The 9,780-nt window shown below is 44.2% G+C and overlaps 1 non-coding gene across 1 annotated transcript; it reads right to left on the bottom strand.

Annotated features, from left to right (window-relative positions):
• Window positions 1-5,080: 5,080 nt before the first annotated feature.
• Window positions 5,081-5,184, bottom strand: LOC115064383. The gene has a single exon (XR_003844201.1). It is a non-coding gene; the product is annotated as a U6 spliceosomal RNA (small nuclear RNA).
• Window positions 5,185-9,780: the final 4,596 nt, after the last annotated feature.

The raw sequence follows: 9,780 nt of genomic DNA on the forward strand, positions 1-9,780 counted from the left end.
GAGAGAGAGAGAGAGAGAGAGAGAGAGAGAGAGAGAGGAGAGAGAGAGCTCCTTTTTATGTAGTTTAGGATTTCAACCCATGGATTGGCGCCAATCATACAATCATATTTCCCATGGATCTTTCCACCTCATTAACTCAGCTTAGAACCATCTTCACAGACTTGCCTAGAGGTTTGTCTCTTAGGTGACTCTAAATCTGGATAAGTTGATAATATTAATCATCCTATGAGTGAGGGACAAGACAGAGCCTGAGCCAACACTTCCATGTCTTTTACATCTGTAGCTGTGAAATCAGGAAATTTGAAAAGAGAAACAAATTTTGGATGAGGATAAGTTCAGGTTTGGAAAAAATAAAACAAAGCAACAACAATAACTACAACAAAAGAAAACGTTTGTTTTGGTGGAATGGATCAGTGGGTAAAGGCTCCTGCCCCGAGCCTCCCACGCCGACTCCTGAGCCTTCGAGCCTGGTGACCTGACTTAGATCCTCAGGCTCTATGTGGTGGAAGGAGAGAGCCCATTCCCACACATTATCTTCTGACCTCTGTGCGTACCTTCCTGGACAAATGCAATAATGATTAAAAAAAAAAATCCCTTTATTTTGTGACAACATGATGTTGATAGGAACTTGCAAAGAAATGTATAGAGAAGATCCGTGACAATGCCACTCAGCTCTTCCTGTATCCTTCCTGCCAGATCAGAAGCAGGGAAATAACACTGGTATGGTCCCCAGAGCTTATGTAAAGCTCATAGTTATCATGTTCTCATGTGTGTGTGTGTGTGTGTGTGTGTGTGTGCATGAGTGTGTATGTATTGGTGATACTGGCTTTCAAGTTGATCAAAAGTACAATTTCCTGTGTCACCCATAGAACATATATTGAGTTACGAGGTCCCTCTGTGCTCTCCCTTTATGGTCACACTCACTCTTTCCCTAGGGACCTGCTTTGCATTCTCACATTGTGTCAGTTAATCTTTGTGACATGAATGGAAATGTGCTGTGAGCTTGTATAAACGTGAGGTTGGCGTTTATTACTCAGCACACTCTCCTGGTGATCCCCTTCAGGTTGAGCATGCTTTAGTGATGGTTAACTGTTTCATTGCTGAGTAGTGATGGACCGCAGGTCTTTGGGAGCCCAAGCTTACTGAAAGGTATTTGCATAGAATCCAGCTTTTGACTGACACAAATAAAGATGCTGTGACCTAAGCATTTTTTTTATAAACCTTTTTTATTGATTCTTTGTGAGTTTCACACCATGCACCGCAGTCCCTTTTCATCTCCCTGGCCCCTCATATCTGACCTTTGACCTTGAAAACTCTCCCTTCAATAAAATACACACACATATAATCAAACAATAACAGCAACAAAAGCAAAGAATAGAAAACATCCCATTGTGGAAGCTGTAGTGTGTCATACACTGTGTCCCACAGTATATCCCGTGTCCACACATCTTCACTTGCAAATGTTCATTGCAACGAGTCATTGGTCTATTCAAGATCTCTGGTTTCTTTTTTCCCCCCCTTTTTTATTGGATATTTTATTTATTTACATTTCAAGTGTTAACACCTTTCTCTGTTTTCCCCACAGAAACCCCCTATTCCATCCTCCTTCCCCTTGCTTCTATGAGGCTCCTCACCCACCTACCCACTCCCACCTCCCTGCTCTAGCATTCCCCTACACTGGGGCATCAAGCCTTCCCAGGACCAAGGGCCTCTCCTCCCACTGAAGTCCAACAAGGCCATCCTCTGCTACATATGCAGCTGGAGCCTTGGGTTCCTCCATGTGTACTCTTTGGTTGGTGGTTTAGTCCCTGGGAGCTCTTGGGGGGGGCAGGGAGGTCTTGTTGGTTGATATTGTTGTTCTTCCTATGGGTTGAAAACTCCTTCAGCTCCTTCAGTGCTTTCTCTAACTTCTCCATTGGGAACCCCTTGCTCAGTCCAATAGTTGACTGCAAGCATCCACCTCTGTGTTTGTCAGACTCAGACAGAGCCTCTCAGGAGACAGCTATATCAGGCTCCTGTCAACAAGCACTTCTTGGCACCTGCAGTAGTGTCTGGGTTTGGTGTCTGTATATGGGATAAATCCCCAGGTGGGGCAGTCTTTTGATGGCCTTTCCTTCAGTCTCTGCTCCACACTTTGTCTCCATATTTCCTCCCTTGAGTATTTTGTTCCTCCTTCTAAGGACCACACTTTGATCTTTCTTCTTGAGCTTTATGTGGTCTATTAATTGTATCTTGGGTATTCTGAATTTTTGGACTTATATCCACTTATCAATGAGTGCATACCATGTGTGTTTTGTGATTGCATGACCTCACTCAGGATGATATTTTCTTTTTTATATTAAATTTTTTTTTTTTTTGGTTTTTTGAGATAGGGTTTCTCTGTGTAGCCCTGGCTGTCCTGGAACTCACTTTGTAGACCAGGCTGGCCTCGAACTCAGAAATCCACCTGCCTCTGCCTCTGCCTCCCGAGTGCTAGGATTAAAGGCATGCGCCACCACGCCCGGCTCATTAAATTATTTGTAAATTAATTTATTTTTTACACTCCATATTTTATTTCCCCACCCCTGATTCACCCTCCGACTGTTCCACATCCCACCCCTCCCTCCCCACCTGACCTCTAAACTCCCTGGGGCCTCTAGTCTCTTGAGAGTTAGGTGCATCATCTCTGAATGAACACAGACCCAGAAGTCCTCTACTGTATGTGTGTTGGGGCCCTCATATCAGCTGGTGTATGCTGTCTGTTTGGTGGTCCAGTGTTTGAGAGATCTTGGGNGTCCAGATTAATTGAGACTGCTGGTCCTCCTACAGGATCACCCTTCTCCTCAGCTTCTTTCAGCCTTCCCTGATTCAACAACAGGGGCCAGCTACTTCTGTCCATTGGTTGGGTGCAAACATCTGCATCTGACTCTTTCAGCTGCTTGCTGGGTCTTTCGGTGGGAGTCATGATAGAACCCTTTTTGTGAGCACTTTATAGCATCAGTAATAGTGTCAGGCCTTGGAACCTCTCCTTGAGCTGGATCCCACTTTGGGCCTGTCGCTGGACCTTCTTTTCCTCAGACTCCTCTGCATTTCCATCCCTGTAATTCTTTCAGACAGGAACAATTATGGGTCAGAGTTGTGACTGTGGGACGGCAACCCCATCCCTCACTTGATGTCCTGTCTTCCTGCTGGAGCTGGGCTCTATAAGTTCCTTCTCCCTACTGTCTGGCATTTTATCTAAGGTCCCTCCTTTTGAGTCCTGAGAGTCTCTCACCTCCCAGGTCTCTGGTGCATTTTGAAGGGTCCCCCAAACCTCCTATTTCCTGAGATTGCCTGTTTCCATTCTTTCTGCTGGCCCTCAAGGCTTCATACCAGATCTGGTTCCCCTTCCCCCCCCCCACTACTTCCCCCCACCCTGATGATCTTTTCTAGTTCCATCCATTTGCCTAAGAATTTCATGAATTAATTTTTTAATAGCCCAGTAGTACTACATTGTGTAAATGTACCACATTTTCTGTATCCATTCCTCTGTTGAAGGACATCTGGGTCCTTTCCAGCTTCTGGCTATTATAAATAAGGGTGTTATGAACATAGTGGAGCATGTGTTCTTGTTATATGTTGGAGCATCTTTTGGGTATATGCCCAGGAGTCGTATAGAACCAGATAACCCTATTAAAAATGTGATACAGAGCTAAACAAAGAATTCTCAACTGAGGAATATCGAATGGCTGAGAAGCATCTAAATAAATGTTCAATATCCTTAGTCATCAGGGAAATGAAAATCAAAACAGCCCTGAGATTTCACCCCATACCAGTTAGAATGGATAAGATCAAAAACTAAGGTGACAGCAGATGCTGGTGAGGATATGGAGAAAGAAGAACACTCCTCCATTGTTGGTCAGATTGCAAGCTGGTACAACCACTGTGGAAATCAGTCTGGTGGTTCCTTAGAAAATTGGACATAGATCTCTGGTTTCTACAACACCATCAATATTGGTTTCTCACCAGGACTCCTCCCAGTTGGCTAATCTGTTATTGCCTTCTGGCATGGAGATCTTGCAGCTTTGGAGAAGCAGCATGGGCCCCTTCATGCACCTTAGTAGCCCACCGATGATATAGATTTTGGGGTGGATCTGGGTCTGGGTGGTAGCTGAGCTGGTCAGTCTGCCGGTTCTCCCTTATCTGCACCACCAGCGCGAGTTCTCCAGCTCTGGCTAGGCCACCGGATCCTCTATCAGCAGGGGTCTGGATCAGCTCTTCTGCTCTCATGCCCTCTGGCTGGCTCACCCACACCTCCACGCCTCCAGAGCCAGCTCCACCGTGCTGCCCCATCAAGGAGTGAGCCCCACTCTCCCAAGTGCTGCAGCCTGTGGGGGGCTAGGCCAGCTCTCCTACTCCCATGCCTCACCCTTCTCACCGGGGCCAGCTCCATCGTGTTGCCCAGGTGAAGTGCAGGGCCTGCTCTTCCTAGTGCTGCAGACTTCAAGGAGCAGGGCCAGCTCACCCACTCTCATGATGCCAGGGTCAGCTCTCCCAACTGCCTCAGGTGCTGGGGTGGTGGTGGTGGGGCAATGGGCAAAGTCGTTAGCCTTGCACCCAAGCCACCTCACGTCATGTCTGACAAATGGTGGAGGGTCAGCTCTCCTGCTTTCTCAACCCTCAGGGCTGGCTTACCTCTGCCTCCGCTACCAATCTCAGCTTTGCTCTGCTGTCCTGGCAAAGTACAGGAAGTATGGCCACCGCTGAGAGATAGGGCCAGCTCTCTGGAGCCTCATCCAGTGAGGGATGTGGCCAGTTATGCACAGCTCCTGGACATCCATGTATTTCCCTGATGCTGTCTAGTCATAATGTGAACCACAGACCTCAACATCAACCCCTGACACAGCATAGCCACTGACTCAGACATGGCCCTCAGTGGCAGCTTAAACTGGGACCTCACTATGGCCCCAGGTGGCAGGGCTGTGTGTGTGTGTGTGTGTGTGTGTGTGTGTGTGTGTGATTTCCTTTATTTTGTGAGAGAAATTGGATGAATTTACTACCCCATTACTGGACTATACAGAAAATCTGTTTTTGTTTGTTGTTTTGTTTTGTTTTTCTTTTTTAAAAATATGGATACTTCACAAAATTGCATGTTAGTCTTGCACAGAGGACATGCTAATCTCTGCGCTGTTTCAATTTTAGTATATGTGCTGCCAACGCTAGCACTAACAAATCTGTTAGTGCCCCTCTGTGTCCCTGCACATAGGCTGGGTGCCTGGGTTTCTCTGTGTCCCTGCCTGTATTTTTGCACTCATTCTGGAATCTCACCATGGTCTAAATAATGTGTGTTTTCCCAATGAATGATTTCATGTGCTGCAGTTTTTAGAAGTGACAACTTTATTGAGATCTGATTAACAGATCAACACATTGTCACTTTAAAAGTTTAGAATTAACAGTGTACATGGTGGCACCCTTGTAATCCTCTCGTTTGTTAGGGGGTAGCCAACTCAGGCTAGCTTGTGCTATATAGTGAGAAACCTATCTTTCAAAACAAAATCAAACCCAGACCCAAACCCAAACCCAAACCCAAACCCAATCCCAAACCCAAAACCCAAAAACCAAAAAACAACAAGCACATATAATTTATTAGTTTTTAGCCACCATCTAATTCCCGAATGTTTTTTTGTAACCCCAGTAGGAAATTTCACATCACCCTCCTCCTTCTTATTTATTTATTTATTTATTTATTTATTTATTTATTTATTTATTCAAATATATGAGCATGTGTCCTTATTACCAGTTGGAAGATCTTCTGGGTATATGCCCAGGAGAGGTATTGCTGGATCCCCCAGTAGTACTATGTCCAATTTTCTGAGGAACCGCCCAGACTGATTTCCAGAGTGGTTGTACAAGCTTGCAATCCCACCAGCAATGGAGGAGTGTTCCTCTTTCTCCACAATCTCAGCAGCATCTGCTGTCACCTGAATTTTTAATCTTAGCCATTCTGACTGGAGTGAGATGGAATCTCAGGGTTGTTTTGATTTGCACACCCTCTTCCAATTCCAGGCAAACAACAATCTATTGTTCATCTTTATTTGTATTCTTGACATGTCCTATGAATTTAATCCTGTTTCTTTTTACTTCGTTTTGAGTTTTCAAAGTCCATCTATTGTATAGCATGTGTTCTAGTTTCATTCTGTGATAAAATATCCAGACAATAAGCAATTTAGGAGAGAGACGTTTTACTCACCATGCAATCCCAGTGTATACTCCATTGTTGTGGGGAAGGCAAAGCAGGAACTTAAAGCATCACATTTATAGTCAAGAGCAGACAGAATAAATGCATGGATCCTTGCCTGTTTACTTTCTTCTTTTTTAATGTTTTGGACTTCCTGCCATCAATATACAGTCAAGACAACCCCACCAACATGCCCACAGGCCAACTTGATCTAGATAATTTTTCACTAAGACTCTCTTCTTGGGTAATTACAGATTGTGTCACCTTGGTGGTTAAAGCAAACCAATACAATGTGTACCAGCATATTCTTCCTTTCACTACCAGGTAACACTCCACTTTATGAATGCACCACATTGGTTTATCCATTCCTCTGTTCATGAACTGAGGTTGCCTCTACCTTAGGGTTTATGAATAATGAATGACACTCTATCAGCGTCCACATTATTTGCATGAGAATACATTTTCATTTCTCTTGGATACACACCTGGAAGTGGAAATGTCAAGTCATAATGGATATTTTATGTTTAACATTTTGAAAAATCGTCAATCTGTTTCCAGAGTAGGCACATCATTCCATAACGTTGTTTGTAATGTGTGAAGGTTGTAATCACCTCACATCCTCGACAACACTTGCTGCTGTCATTTAGATTTTAACAATATGGGTTATGGTTATAAAGTTAAGTATTTAGAAGGCAGTTTGGTAGCATGACCATTAAATGTAACAACAGTAGGCTTCCCTCTGAGCCCATGATCTCCCGTTGGACCTTTTGACCAGGTTTCTCTCTCTCTCTCTCTCTCTCTCTCTCTCTCTCTCTCTCTCTCTCTTCCTTTCTTTCTTTCTTTCTTAAGATTTATTTATTATTATATCTAAGTACACTATAGCTGTCTTCAGATGCACCAGAAGAGAGTGTCAGATCTCATTACGGATGGTTGTGAGCCACCATGTAGTTGCTGGGATTTGAACTCAGGACCTTCAGGAGAGCCATCTCTCCACCCCTTGACCAGGTTTCCAGTCCCAGGCAAGGCATTCACTCCTGGGGATCAGACCTCTAATCCAGTGCTGGCTGAGAGGATTCATGCTTCACTTCCACACAGCTGCATGCCACCTTTTGGCATCCTGCAGGCTAGCCAGCAGGCAGCAAGTTTCCTGGTGAGACAATGCTGATTTCTCTATTTCCTGCAAGTAAATGAGTGTGCTGTCTTCAGCAACAGGGTCTTACCCTCCAGTAATGGTGAGTGACCAAGAGCAGTGGCAATAGCCTGTGTTAATAGCCTCTGGCTCCTCCTCGACCAATGACCTGCGAGGAGGTGCCCATGACTAACACTTGAGACTTTTATTCAGTAACCCATATCTTCTGAGACCATCCTTGTCTACACACGAAGCATATTTTGGTTCACAGTCCCCTTAAAAAAATACATTATCTTATTTAATTACAAACTAATGGATTTCTCTTTGGCTTCTTCATACTACCTTAGTTTTTGTTGACCCACTCCCCAAAGTTTGTCTTGTCTAAATTTCGAAGTATGAAAGCTACCTTCATAGCATTTACTTCATAGCATATTTAATACATAGTATTAGCTACTATGTCATCTAGAGACGATTTGACATATACAGAGGGATGTGGCCAAGCCAGAGGCAAACACCACATTTGTAGTGGTTTGAATAGGAATGGCCTCCATAGGCTCATATATTTGAATGCTTGGTCATTAGAGAGAGGTGCTACTTGACACAGATTAGGAGGTGGGACCTTGTTGGACTAGGTATGGCTTTGTTGGAGGAAGTATGTCTCTGGGAGTGGGCCTTAAGGTTTCAGATGCCCAAGCCAGGCCCGGTGTCTTGCTCTTCCTGCTGCTGGCAAAGCCAGAGGTAGAACTCTCAGCTACTGCTCCAGCATCATGTCTGTCTGTGTGCCGCTGTGCTTCCTGTCATACTAATAATGGAGTAAACCTCTATAAGTCAATACCAATTAAATGCTTTCCTTTATAAGAGTTGATGTGGACATGGTGTCTCTCCACAGCAATAGAACACTGACTAAGACAACATTGAGCCATTTTGTGTAAGTGACTTGAGCATCTCTGGAGTTTGGTATCTAAGCAAGGAGTTCTAGAATCAATCTCTATGGTTACCAGAAGCAACTAGAGAGGTATTAGTGAATTCTTCTTCACAACCTGGGTCCAATTGCCTGCTGGGAAGTGAGTTACATAAGGCACTTGATATTTTATAATACTGTATCATGGTGGCGTTTGCTGTGGATCCAGTCAGATGCAGCGTTCTGTTCTTTTAGACAAGCCTTGAAAGGGCCTTTGTTTCACAGAGGGGATTCTGGTTCCTTTCAAGGGAGCTTGGTGCTGCTGCTGCTGCTGCTGCTGCTGCTGGGTGATCCATGGAGCTATGCTATGGTGGACAGTTACCCCTCAGGAACACCTGGCAAGGGACACCTGCTGGTCCTAGCTTCACTGCTCTTCTCTCCATCTTTGGAACCACGACTGGGAGGAAAGAACAAGCTATGGAGTAGGGTATGTGATCGAAAGCCCATATGTAAGTTTCCTGTTTCTTCTCAGGACATTTTCTTACCTTCCTTAAGTCATTTTTGGTCCACAGCCCAAAATCCCATCCTTGGCTGAATTCAGACTTCTGCCTTTTCTGACCAACCAAATCACTTCCCTTGGTCATTCCTAAATGGACCCCCACACTTCCCATCTTGTCTATTGCAAGAATAATAACCAGTACAAATGAGATGCTTTTGGAGTCCTAGCTCAGACATGCTACCAGTGTATCCTTAGACAAGTTGCTTTTCATAGCTCCAGTGTCCATGTCTGTAAATGGGATCCAAATGCTAACGATTTCTACAGGACTGATAGACTTACTAAACTCAACATTTTAGGTACACACCATCGCCAGTGTTGTTTTGGTGTTATGGCTTACACATTTCATGTAAAATCCAGGGCAGCCATGATGTCTGTAGCCAGAAGGACATTCTGTGAGGCCTGGGATTCAGGGTCACTATGATTTGTTTTTATTCACGAGGAGAGATATATAGTTTGTTTGAAAAGGAAGAATTTCTGAGTTGTAAATTAAGTGAGCATAATACATATATTGGTTGTTCTCTTTCCTCAGAGAATTGTAAGGTTTCCTAAGACGTTTAAAAGGCCCCAATTAGACTGTGCAAAGGTTTCTGATCCATGTGTCATTTACCTATGAGCTATGTCATTTCATGGTGGTAAATTAAAGTATAATTTCACTCCCAGATTCAATAGTTGTGATTTTTAGATAAAGAGAGAGCCATAGATGTAGGATTGCGCTGGAAGATTCTGCCTTGTTTTGACATGTGTTAGATGGAAGACACCAGCACTCTTACACTGGGGAACCCTGCGATACTGTTCAAGCATTCAGGGAGCATGCCAGATCATTACAGAGTGCAGAGGCTTTAAAGCCTTTGTGAAGGCTGCAGTTTGACTCTGAGCAAGCCAAGGTTTCTTCCCTCTTCATAAATCACGTGTATGGGCTATAAGTTAATGGCAGCAAACCAAGGTGAGTGTTTGAAGATGCAACCACTCCCTTCCCAAATGTTTTGAGCCTCAAA

Source organism: Mus pahari, chromosome 6 (genome assembly GCF_900095145.1).
Source record: "Mus pahari chromosome 6, PAHARI_EIJ_v1.1, whole genome shotgun sequence".
Taxonomy (NCBI): Eukaryota; Metazoa; Chordata; class Mammalia; order Rodentia; family Muridae; genus Mus; species Mus pahari.